Here is a 13,857-nt window from a genome sequence, read left to right as displayed (position 1 = left end):
GGAATTTGCTGTGTGGCAGACCACAGGCTAAGTCCGACATATCCATCACTCTTTCTTCTAATCGCTCTCTGAGTAAGTGCCATTCTCTCCCGTGGGAAGACCAGGAAACAGAGGTCTCCTAAGTAATTTGTACTAGGTGGCACCTCAAAGGTATGGCAGAGTCAGAAACTGAGCCCATGAGCTGTTGGCCCATGATTATAAAACGTGAATTACAGTTTTCTCCGAAAGTTTTCAAACGTAAGATTTTTATTTTTTTTTTACATTTTTTAACGTTTATTCATTTTTGAGAGACCGAGTACAAGCAGAGGTGGAGCCGAGAGAGGAAGACACAGAATTGGAAGCAGGCTCCAGGCTATCAGCACAGAGCCTGATGTGGGGCTCAAACTCACAAACTGCGAGATCATGACCTGAGCCAAAGTCGGCCATTCAACCGACTGAGCCACACAGGTGCCCCACGTAAGATTTTTAAAGTTTACATTATTTTCAAGTGATATTTCTTATTACACACAGTTCTTCCCTCTCTGGCAACATGCCTTGTGCTTATTGTGAAAGCTAATGAATTGACTGTAGTCACCTGACAAAAATTTGCTGTATAGACAAGCCTTGCCCACACACAGCTCTTGCTTCCAGAGAGGGCTGCCCACCGTGCCACTATCTAAGAAGATATCATTTCTCTGTATGGACACACTAATGGGAGCGCTGAGCAATCACCTGGAAAATGCAATCGATGCCAGCAGGCAATAAGAATAATTTAAACCAATAAACTCTTTCCCCTCAACCGCAGGGTTTGGGGTAGGGTTTTCTTTTTCTGTCTTTTTGTTTTGTTTTCCATTGGCTGAGCTTTCCAAATAATTGTTCCATCTGTCCACTTCACTTTGCCTGAGTAATCACAGCCGGAGGGGAGTTAGAAGTCAAACGTCAGACATGCAGGGAAAACTAATGCGTGGGAGGCTGTGGGAAGAGAGATCATTGTCTGTCCTCCTTCCCTGCAGCTGGGCCAGGGATATGGAAGTAAATTACAAGCCCTGCTTGCCCCAGGAGGAAGCGACAGTTTAGGAATGGGGGCTGGGGAGTGATTTGGGAGACCTCACTGTAGGGAGTGTTGGTACCAGGATCACATGTGCTTAGGGATTAAGGAGGCAGATCCTAGCCCAGCCAGGTCAAGAGATGAAGAGCGTGAAGACAGGAAATAAAAGCCAGAGCACTTGTAACAGCTTTTTTGCTAGGCCATTTACTCTGTACCGTCCTTGGCGGGACACTTGTATGGGCTTTATTATTTTTATCTTCCCAATAGCTGGGTTTCACAGATAAAGAAACTGAGGCCTAGTGAGGTCAGGTAGCTTGCCCAAGGCCACGCAGCTAGTAAATAGCAGAGCCAGGATTTGAACGAAACCTATCTTCGTCCAGAGCCCTTTCTGTTAGCCCCTGCTCCTGGCCACTGCTAAACCAGAGTGCTCACCAAAGGTGAAAGCACAATCTTGGGGGCGCCTGGATGGCTTAGTCGGTTAAGCGTCCGACTTTCGCTTAGGTCATGATCTCGCGGTTCGTGGGTTTGAGCCCCGCGTCGGGCTCTGTGCTGACTGCCAGCACAGAGCCTGGAGCCTGTTTCAGAGTCTGTATCTCCCTCTCTCTCTGACCCTCCCCTGCTCACGCTGTCTCTCTCTCTCTCTCTCCTAGAAATAAATAAAAATATTAAAAAAAAAAAAAAAGAAAGCAGAATCTTGAAGAGGGTAAAGATGAGCCCAGGATATAGAAGCCTCATTACTATTTATTTTATATCATTTTATATGCATTTTTAATTTTAAAAAAATTTAATGTTGATTTATTTTTGAGAGACAGAGAGAGACATCGTGTGAGCAGGGGAGGGGCAGAGAGAGAGAGAGAGAGAGAGAGAGAGAGAGAATCAGAAGCAGGTTCCAGGCTCTGAACTGTTAGCACAGAGCCCAATGCTTGAACCCAGGAACCATGAGCATGAACTGAGCCGAAGTCAGCAGCTTAACCAACCGAGACACCCAGGAATCCCACATGCATTAGAAGTAGAAATGAATTCGATCCTCAGTTTACAGAGACACAGAGAGGTTACGTGAATCACTGAATCACAGAGCCAGTAAATACTTCAGTGGAGGATTTGAACTTGGTTCTCTTGAACCTGGTCAAAGACTGTGCCGTGCAATGTTGGGCAGCCTTCTTTCTTTCATACTGTTAACTCCCAGATAAGGTGAATTCACGAATTCACTCTGTCTCTTATAAGTTATGGTCCATGTAAATAAAAATAGGTTTGTAAAAATGCTATATTAAACAAGAATAAACAGATTTCTAAAAGGTAAGATTTCTTTCAGCACCTAAACTACTAGTGATCCCCATTATAAATATCCAAGGCAGGGACATGGTAAGAAGAATGTGCCCAACTTATTTGACTATGGAACAGTTTTTCTCATATAAAGGCAGTCAATCTATCTACCACGGATAAGACTTTACTCCTTTACCCTTGCCCTTGTGTAGCAGGGTGGAGGGTTTTAAAAATACTGGCACTGAAACTGTTGACCACTGAGTACCTGGACCTTATGTCCCCCTAACTGCCACCTTGGGGAAGTGGTGAGTCTGTCTTCACTGCTCTCCTGCTTCCTTAGGACCCCACCCCCAAGTTCAGTCTTAGATGCCCTTAATGAACCATCTCCTCCTAGGTGTACTGATTCACATAGAGATCGTTCGAGCTTGATAATACATGCATAGAAAGTAACGGCTCCATTTTTTTAAAGTTTATTTATTTTGAGAGAGAGACTGAGCCCATGCTAATTGGGAAGGGGCAGAAGGTGGGGGGAGAGAGAGAATCCCAAGCAGGCTCCCTGCCTTCAGCATGGAGCCCAATATGGGCATGATCTCATGAGATCATGACCTCAGCAGAAATTAAGAGTTGGATACTTAAGAGCCTGAGCCACCCGTGCGCTGCTAATGGCTTCATTTCTTAACCCACTGATTAAAGTGTTCTTGAAAAGGGAAAGTCGGTACACAGAAATGTCTCTTAATGGTGGAATTTTACACACGAAGATCAGATTTTCTTGGAGAATGTGTTGTAGGGTCCTTCTGGTGCTCAAGTATGGGCCACAGCTTGCCCTGACTGAAGAGGAAGCTAGTACGTGGATGAATGTTCCAGGGTGTAATGTCAGAGGCACAAGAATGTATGGTTGGGATGTTCCAGTGCATTGGAGGAGACTATGGAGGAACCCCAGAATGAATTTTCAAGTTGATGTGTTAGAAAGTTTTGAGTTAGGCAGCCATGATGCCATGTAAAATCAAGGAAAGAAATCTATAGTATTTTATTTTGGAAATAGATTTTCTTTGTATCCTTCTAAATTTGGTAATAATAAAAACAAAATCAGCATTTGGTAGCCTTAAAATGAAGTGAAGGTATGATTTGAGCCAAAGGAAAAGAGAAAGTACCACTGCAATCGTTATCTGCCTGGGTCATTCCACTTGTGCACTTCTTTGGCTCTCTGACTAGAAGTTTCCATTGGCCCAGATCCTACCACGTGGGGGTGTTGGGAGGACCCACTCCCTCACACTTTCATCCATTTGCCTATTCATTCGCTATCAAGTGCGGTACGCTAGTCTGGCACTGTGTTTGGTGCTAGGAACACAGTGGGGATAAAAAGACCTATCACTGTTCTCCACGGACCACACTCCAATGGGAAAGATGGATGTCAATAAAATTCATCCTATTAAATAATAGAGCTTCGTCAAAGAGTTAGGAGCCATAGCAATGGCAGGTGACAGTATCTAATGCCTATTTTAATACCTAGTAGACATCAAAGCATAACATACAGAACACCTCCCATTCTCCTCCCCTTCTCAGTTAATGATCATTCCATTTTTCCAGTCACTGAGACCAAAGATATCTTAGTGTCCCCCTTTGTAACTATCTTTCTTACGTACCCAACATACAACTCTCCCCACAGCCTGCACTCTTCCCATTCTGGTCTATAATAATCCCATGGATTATTGCTCTAGCCTCCTAAATGGCTGTGTTTCTGTTTTCACTCTTGTTCTCTATACAGTAGCCAAAGTGACTTTGTTTGCTTAAAATTCTGCAGCGAGTTTCATCCATTCAGAGTTATCTGGTAAACATCCTTACAGAGTCCTCAGTGTTCCAGCCCTATGTGATCTGCCCACCAGCATGGCCACTCTGTCCTTGTTGCCTGCTGCTCCCTCTATGGTCATATGGTGTTTCCTTAATGTGCCCCCAACATACCAGGCACTTACCAGGCACTTACCAGTCTTAAGGATTTTGCATAGGCTGTTCCCTCTCCCTGGAATGACCTTTCCTAGCTGGCCATCTCACTCACTTCTCTTAGGTCTTTGTTCAAATGTCCCTTTGTTCAGGGGGCTCACCTGACCTTATATAAACGAGTGTCCCCTGCAGATTTTGTCCTCCTTAAGCAGTTTCTTTCTGGTGTGCAGAACTTATAACAACCTAACCATTTATTTATTTATTTATTTATTTGCATAGCTTCCCATCTCCTAGAATGTCAGCTTCATGAGAAAAGCTACAGCCTTGAACATAGGTGGCCCTCAATAAATATTTATTGAACACGTTCTTAGATGATTAAATGATGCAACAAGAAATAGCATCACGTCAGCCCTAGAGCTTGGAGGAATGGCCCAATTCCAATGACATCCCGCTCACTTCGTCTTTCCTGCCATTGTAATCGTCCTTCCTCTGATTTATGACTCATACATCTTCTTTGGCACCAGACTGTAGGAGACAGAAAGTGGAGTGTGCCCTGCACAGTGTCATGCCCCTTAGCAGCTCCTCTCCCTGCCTCTGCTCCTGAATCTAGTTCAGGGGGGCTCTTTCAGGAGGTGAGCCGTGCATCTCCCTGCAACCCATTGTTTCAGGAGACACTTTCCAGAAGCCTGGGCTTCAGCCAGAGAAGAGGTCTTTCCTTGCACGGGAGCAGTGTGACCTGGAAGAACAAGCTTGAGAGGGGAAAGATTCAGGTCACCAAAAAGTGAACTGCAAGTGTACCCTTTCGTATGCCCTTCTGTCTGCCACCTTCTGTCCTTGGCATGTGTCTAGTTTTAAGAAAAATCTGAATTCACTATTTTGCCATTGCTGATGAATGCTTCATTTACCAAAGGAACCCTGAGCTGCCTTTTAACCAGCATGCTTCCATCACACATGTAGGACAGCATTTGGGTCGCAGGAATACCATCTGCTTTCCACAACATAGGAATCTACTGGAGAAGATGTGAGGTGGGAAGCCTAAGTTCAGGCTCATCAGATCTGATTTCTGATAGTAGGTTTGCCACCGTTGGCCATTTGACCTTGGGCAAGGGCTTTCACCTCTTCACCTCTCTGTGCTTTAATTTCTTTCCATGTAATCACTTAACCCACAGGGCTGTAGTAGGGAGTAGGTGAGCTGTGCTTCTGCTGGGCCAAGCACAAAACAGAGCCCCAACAGTTGTTTCTGCAGGCTAGAGACACGTGTCATGTGTAAAGGGAATTCAGCGGTCATGTTTTTCCATTTCTGTATGCATGTTCCTGCTACATGTATATGGCTCTATGGGTATATACATGAGGCAGAATTGTCGCTTCAGTACAAGAAGCCGATATTGGGCAAGCTTACCTGCTGTGCTCTGGGCAGCTGCCAGAGGCTGCCCTAGGATCCTGGAACACATTCAACTGTCCATCCCCTGCAGTATTTTCTATGCCCACAAATTTCGAGTTTTGCTTTCTGTTTCCGTTTGCTGTCAGAGCATTATTTTAGCTTTTAACTTGGCAGATTTTAATTGCATCTGCTTTTTTCCATAGCAAGGAAAGAATGTCATGAAAGCAGGGGTGGGAGGGGCTGGAGGTAGGGGTGGGGGAAGACAAGGGTAGTAGGTAAGGCTTCCTGGATGTCCTCTCTTCCCATTTTTGAGGTGGCGCTGTTTGATTTTTGTTTGCAAGTGTGCTTGTTGCTTCCCATCTTCTCAACATTTTGATCATTTTCTTCCCTCAACAAGAAAAAAAACACACCAAAATTTCATTTGCCAAAGACTTCAATTGAATTTATCATGGCAATGGTCACAAAATAAAATAAAAACCTCACAAATAAGGATACAGAGAATCCTAGGATTTGGTTACCTCTGAAGTTTTGAAAAATTCCTCAAGGCATTTATTTGCAAATTGAACTCCATTTGCATGTTTCATAAGCAAAATACAAATGTATTATTTATCAGGTGGTCTAGGCGTGCCTATTGAAATGAGTGGTTGCAAATTCAACCTTCATTTAAAAACCTTCATTGTAAATCCATCCCTCCTCCCTGCCCCCAACTTGCAGGGAAACTGGGCTTTTCAATTCTGCTTTTCCTGATCTATTCAAAATACTCAACGCTCTACACTGTGAGTGATCTTTCTTAGCATTGCAGCCTTGTGCATTTGAAGAGAATGGTGTCCCGTATATAAAATTGCAAAATGATTTTCAACGTCAAAACTGTCTGCTGCCTTTGGGCCACACTCTATTTGCCCTTTCCATCACAACAATACTGGCTCAAAGATGGTCTTGCAGGCCTTGAAACAGAAGTATGATCTCATACCCAGATGGTTTCATGTATCAGTGAGTCAAGACTCAGGAGTGTCATGGCTTGAAAGTTTGTCTAACCTTTATGTACAGGCCTGAGAAGAAATCCAGTTTGAGCCGGTCCTGGTTGCTGTTGGTCTCAGACCTTGTGGGCCAGAGAAAAGCACTCCTGCCAGACCCAAGGCAATTGATTGGTCAATAATTGGCACAGTAGAAAACAAAATTAAATGAGTAGGCATTGTTTGGCTTTTTGCCACTTGTGCTTTATAATTCACCATCCAGTTTAAGGGAAGCAGTGCAGTAAATATGATAGCTCTTTTTTAATATGTTGCCCTCTTTGGGGAAATGTAATTACAAACAGAAAATTCTGGAAATGGAGGAGTCTTTGCTAAAACATCTATCAATGCTTCTTTTTTGCAAAATGTTTTTCTTCAGGATGGTAGAAGACAGTTTTGTCCTTGTAGAGCCACATGATGTTTCCTGTGTTATAGGGGGTGTGACACTGGTCCAGTGACAAAGTACCGGCCCTATATCCTGGCTCCCTTCTGCTTGCTTCTCTTATCATATGCCTGGGCACTGGTTTTTATCCTGTGAGAACAACTTCCACTCTGGGAGTACAGGGCTGCTTCTTTCTCTATTCTAATTCAATTAAATAATCACTTCCTAATCTTCTAATGGGTGCCAAGAGGTGTTTTACGTTTTAAAGGTGAAAGCATAAATAAGACACAGGTATTGCCCTTGAAGAATTCAAACAATCTATAAACAGAGGTGTAAATAAAGAATTGTAACATAGTGCTATCTATGCTTTGGTGTTTGACATTTTGGCTAATGGTTGAAAGTGGTGAGCTAGAAGATGAGTAAAACGGATTGTTCTGAACTGATTTACCTCTTAAGATCTAAAAATGACTGTTTGGGTTTTACTGTGGCAGAAATAGAAAAAATTATTGTTTAATTATGCAGAGATAACATCCTCTTTCCCATTTGTATATGGAGGATTGGATTCAGCTGTAACTGAATAAAGAGTGTCTCCCACAAATCAAGTTTTGTTTTGTTTCTGCCATGAAAAGTCAGAGGCAGACAGCTGCTATGGTGGTTCAGTGGCTTGAAGATACCAGGGTCAAGGTCTCCATGATCTTGTCTTTTGAATGCCAGAAGACTGCAATACCTCCACTTATCACACAAAATTTCAGAAAGGAAAAGGTGAAGCAATGGTAAATGGAAGAAAAGCAGTAGGTGTATCAAGGAACCGAACATGTTTCCATGTACTCCCAGCAGAAGCAGATGAGAGTCGTATGGATAACTCTAGCTGCAAGGGAGTCTGAGATCACAGGTGTTTTTGTTTGCTTTTGGTGTTGAAACAGGAGAATCTCTTAATGCCTAGAAGTTACAGATGGATATGCCATAGCAACTACGTGTCCCATAAGTACAAAGTAAAGATAAGAAAACAGAAGAGAGAATGGTAAACTATCAGAAGAGATAGAGTCTACTACTGGAAGTGAGTTTTGGTATAGAAACAATAATCCCATTGGAAGCCAGAGCTATATCATAAATGGTTTTGACTGTGCATGTAATTTCAAAGTTAATTTCATATAAGTAAAGTTTCTGCTTGCCTGCCTAGTGTGATAAGATGAGAATCAAAATACTCCTTGTCTCTAGAAATAGTCTTGTATGATAACTTAAATTTCTATGGAATTCTGTAAGAGTTTTTTAAAGAATCTCCTAAAGTAAGTAATAAAATAGTGACTTTTGGGTTAGAACAGTTGGTTTCCCTGGCAGTTGGTTTTCTGTCCTTTTCAGAAGACATGGTCTGAGGGAGTGGTATGCAAGATAGACACAACTGAAGTCACAGGATGATAGGATGCCACAGTCGGAAGCCAGGAATGTCCTAAAGCCAATGGGTGTTTTGATTTGTTGGAAACACTAGCTGGTAAAGTAATTCTGACAGCACCTGATAAAAGGGCAAAGGGTTATGAAGTAAATGTGAAGTAGGCTGTGCAGTTCCTTTTGTTTTTCCCCACTAATGATTGACTGTATGGAACAAAATATCCAATTGTTAAAAAACAAAAAAGTGGAGAGAAGAGATAAACCTGGTCCAAATAGCAGTTCAGTGCTCAGTGCAGATCTACTGAAGTAAGATTCTCAAACCTGGAGAAGCACTTTAAAAAATGTTGCTCTTGGGGCGCCTGGGTGGCTTAGTCGGTTGAGCGTCCGACTTTCGCTTAGGTCATGATCTCGCGGTTCGTGGGTTCGAGCCCCGCGTCGGGCTCTGTGCTGACTGCCAGCTCAGAGCCTGGAGCCTGTTTCAGTCTGTGACTCCCTCTCTCTCTGACCCTCCCCTGCTCACCCTCGCTCGCTCTCTCTCGCTCTCTCTCTCCTAGAAGTAAATAAAACATTAAAAAAAAATGTTGCTCTAGTTTATTGGACTTCTGCTTCTGACCAAGATGGAATAATAGGGACTGTGACAAATGAATCAAAGAATAAGATAGGTGAAGCAGTGGCTTTTGAGACATTTTGGGTATCAGACAGTGAAGGCCAGTGGTCTCTCAGGAAAAAAAAAAATATGGCAGCCCCATAACTGCCCCCAGCTTACTGCCTTGAGGGAATTCCCAGGCTATGGTATAGAGGAGAGGAACTCAGGCAGATTCAAGAATAGTCTCTGAATTGAGGAGGTGGAGCAGAGAGCCAGAGAGACCAAGGAAGCTATAGTTTTCAGGACAAGGAGCTGAAAAGAAGAGATATGCCCAGAAAGGGAACTCCCGGAATGTCGAAAGGGTCCACATCAAGTACTCAGCAGAGTACTGATCAGTGTATACATGTGAAGAAACTATAGGAACCATCCAGTAGGGTTAAATTGAACAGTACCTAGTGCCCACACATGGCCAGGAATGGTGGCTGTTCCCATCTGTCAAACTGCAACCTCAAAATTCATGTGTTATCCTATGAAGCATTCAGAAAAGTGTGGCCTCCATAGTGAGAATAATTAGCTTTAGTCTAAATCGACCTCTGGTGCTGCTAAATAAATCTTAAAAGCAAGACCTAAAGAGATCACACTGTTTCCAACTTAATTGCCTCCCAGGAGAAAGATAAAAAAATATTTATAGGAAAACAAAAATATACAGCACATGACAAGGCAAAATTCACAGTGTCTGTCATCCAATAAAAAAAAATTACCAGGAAGGCAAAGGAGAAGGAGAATACAACCCATAATGAGGAGAAGAATTAATTGAAATGAATCCAGAACTGACACAGATGTTAGAATTGGCAGGCAAGGACTTTAACAGTCATTACAACTCTGTTACATGCATTCAAAAATTAAGTTGAAACATGGAAGAAATAAAAGACTGTTCAAAACCAGAGATAAAGGAAAATTTTAAATCAGCCCGAATAAAAAAGACATATACAAAGAGCAAAGATAAAATTAAGAGCAGATATCTTGAAAATAATGAAGCTTCATTTTTAAAGTACTGAAGGACAAAACTTTGTCAACTTAGAATTCTATACCCAGTGAAAATATACTGTAAAAACATTTTCAAGCATACAAAATCTCACAGAATTATATCCAGCAGACCTGCATTATAAGCAATATTAAAGGAAGTTTTCAGTCAAAAGGAAAATGATACCAGGTGGAAATATAGATTTACAGACAGACATTTAAGGCAACAGAAGTTGTAACCATATGTAAAAGCAAAAACTTTTAAATTATTTTTAAAATCTCTTTAAAAGATAATTGACTATTTGAACAGAATAATTTAAAAGGTCTGAGGTATGTAACACGTAAAAGTAAATGGTGGAAGGCAATATCATGGAAATGGGAGAGGAGAAATGGAAATATACTATTTAAGGTTTTGTACCATGTATGAAGTAGTATCAAAGCACTAAAACGCAGAATGACAATTTAGGTATACTATAAAGCCTGTAGCAAACATTAAAAATAACAACAGTAAGAAGTATGGCTCAATACTAATTAGGTTACATAACATCATGAAACTAGCCAGCAAACCAAAAGAAGGCAGTAAAAGTAGAGAAAGAAAACATGGAGCTCCTGGGTGGCTCGGTCAGTTAAGTGTCCAATTCGACTCAGGTCACTATCTCACAGTTAGTGGGTTTGAGCCTTGTGTCATGCTGTTTGCTGACAGAGCGGGAGACTGGAGCTTGTTTCAGATTCTGTGTGTGTGTCTCTCTCTGCCCCTCCCCTGCTCACAGTCTGATTCTCCCACTCCCTCTCTCTCTCTCTCAAAACTAAAATAGAACATAAAAAAAAAAAAAAAGAAAAAACTCAGGAAAAAAAAGAAAACAAGATAATAGATTCAAACCTATTTCAGTAAGCACAATAACTGTGAATGTTATAAACACTGCAAAAGAAAGGCAGAGATTTTCAGATTGGATTAAAAAAACAAAAAACAAAATCCAAGCCTGGTGCCCATAGGAAACACACTTTAACTATAAAGACACAAATAGCTTGAGGAGAGGATGCACTTGGTGAGAAGACAACTGTCTTCTTATTTTCTCAGCATCTAATATACAAATGTTTACATCAGTCTTCTTTATGATGTTTGACATTTGCTTTTCCTTTGTTTTGTAAAATAGAGTGAGGGTTCCAGTGAGGCATATTGCAGCATCATTATTTCTGTGAAAGTGTAAAACTCCTTTTCTTTATTCAGCAAATGAATTCTGACACTGCAGGATCAAGAAAGCAATAAAGAATGAGTAAGTAGCTGCACGCTGTCACTGACAGCCCAAGATTTCCTCACTCATGTATCACATCACCTCCATAAGTCTCTGTTGTTGCTGATTTCCTATTAGTCAGAGTAGCCACTTTCCTCAGCTTACTTGCTCTTTCTTCTCTCAGATGGACTGTTGAAACAGTGAGTTTAGCCAGTTAACAATTTGCTTCACTGTCATTTGAATTCAGCCAGTGAATTAAATAGAGCAGAATCAGTTCAATGACAATTTTACTATAATATCTCTAATGGTTGATTCATTTTGGTGCAAAGGAAAGGAAACATTTGATTTAGAAGTCTGACCTATTTATTTTTGCTGCTTGCTCCTATTTTTCATGAGCTCACTGTCAAGCTGGGAACATAGAAGTAACTGGTCTTTACTAAAAATGGCAGGAATTGCTAAAATTGAGCAATATATGAGGTGTTAAGGAAGGGAGTGAAAAAGTGAAAGTCTCTCTTTTATTACTTTAAGTATGGAATCCACTTGTCTGTAACTGTCTCTGGTACAGCTGTGTCTCTTTGAGATCTGGCATCTTCAATAGAAAGATTTTCACACCAAGTTTGGGTGTATTTTATCACGATTCCATTCATCGTGAGTGCCTGCCTTAAGTTCTTCTGGTATCATAACAACACAGAGAGGATTGCATAATTATAGGCTCTTTCTGAGGAGTTGAATACACATCTATAGCCTATATCATAACCAATTTCAAAACACATTCTTCTCGGAGGAAATTTCCCTGGGCAAGGATCACCTCTCTCTCTCCCTCTCTCTGCAGAGAAGAGCACACTGCTGATGCCAAGTCCATGAAAACAACTCTTTACAGTGGCCTCTGCATCAATAAGGAGCTTTATTTGCTGCGTGTCACACCCTCTGTTCATTGTATTCACACAGCCGAGCTGGCACAGAAGAGGTAGCACAAAGGCCAGCCTCAACTCTGAAGGGCCCTGCTGGGGCAGTACAAGGAGAAGAGCCTGTGCTGGGCATAGAAGCCCTGGGATCAGGCTCCAAAGCTGCTGTCATCTCACTGCATGGCTGTGCCCCCTCTATGCCTCCGTGTCCTCTGCTTTCAAATGAGGCAGTTGGACTAAAAGATCTCCAAGGTCTGATCAGATTCAGAGATCAGCTATTACACATGATCTTCGGAAGAAGGCAGGTGTATGCCTTCAGAGGGCTGACCTCCTGGCCTTTCAGAACATGAGACTCAGGACCTTTCTGAGCCATAGTTGTAGGGAGAGAGGAATGAGCATCTTCCAAGATGTATAGCTACTGTATCTGCATCAGCCTCCTGGTAGAGAATGTTGCTTATTGACACCGTTACCATAGCAACTGGAATGTCATTTGGCCCTGGGGTTTAGGGAAGCTGTCAAGGTCTGTAATTTAAGAGAAACAAATTTTCCTTCCTCACTGTCTCAGCTTAATTCTCTCAGTCATCCACTTTAGCAATCAGATACACTTCTCTAAAGAGCGTTCATTCAGTCTGGACAGATGTCTCACCAAACCCCCACCATGAGAGGTAGCTTGGAGGTAAAAGGAAACCTGGTGTAAGCATTAGAACTGTCACCTTTGAGTCCTAAATCCGCACATACTGTGTTGTGAGTTCTTTCTCAGCTTGGGACTTCGCTTCCTGATCTGCCACAATGTAAAGATGGACTGTGTATTCTCTAAGGTGTCTTTCAGCTCAAATATTCAAGCCAGAGATTTGCAAATCCGTGACACAAAGACCGTCCTTAGCCTGCAGATGTGATGTGTTTGCCTTTTGTTGTATGAGCCGCACAGTGTTCTAATTGAGAGACATCATTTAAAAATTGGGAGTTTTCTTATTTTGGACAAAATGCAGCCAATTCAATAGCACCAGGCTGGAAGCCGCTGTGGAAGCTTTCAGCTAGGTCTAGTAGCTGCTGCCCGCTGAGGCTCCTGTCACCCAAGGCCCACCAGCCTCCCCTTCTGGAGCTGATCATGGACTCAGATCGTGTCCGCTCCTCTCTGTGTCCTCCTCCTGGCCAGCTTGTCACACAGACATTTGAGTTTGGCATTTGAGTTTCCACCTGCTGTTTGGCACTTTTCGGACAGAGATGGCATGGCCCAAACTCTCTTTACATCACTGATTGCATCATTTAGCACTGATCTTGGTGGAAGACAGAAACTGGGTCCCGTCAAAGACTGACCTGGACAAGGAGACTGACCAAAGCTTTGGCTGCTTGATTTCTCACACTAATTAACTGAGCTCTGATCACCTGAGTCCGCAGCCCCAGGCAACCTATCTAGGGGTGATGGTCAGAACCTCCACGGGCAGTGAATGGGTCACATGATTCCTCTGTGAGTCACAGCAAGTTGGTAATTTCCTATAGCTTGATTTTTCAAATGTGAAATGAGATATTTCGCATGTAGGCAGGATTCCTTCTAAAGCTAAAATTCTCTGAAGCAATATAAATACCTATTCATAGGCTCATCTCAATCTGCTGAGGTGTGTGTGTGTGTGTGTGTTTGTGTGTGTGTGTGTGTGTCTGCTTACTTTAAATGTTTTGTGATAAGTACAGTTTCTATGCCCAGAGTCATAACTAATGATATAAAG

The sequence above is a fragment of the Crocuta crocuta genome, unplaced genomic scaffold (genome assembly GCF_008692635.1).
Source record: "Crocuta crocuta isolate KB4526 unplaced genomic scaffold, BGI_CrCroc_1.0 scaffold107, whole genome shotgun sequence".
Classification (NCBI taxonomy): Eukaryota; Metazoa; Chordata; class Mammalia; order Carnivora; family Hyaenidae; genus Crocuta; species Crocuta crocuta.
Note: the sequence above shows the minus strand (reverse complement) of the source record.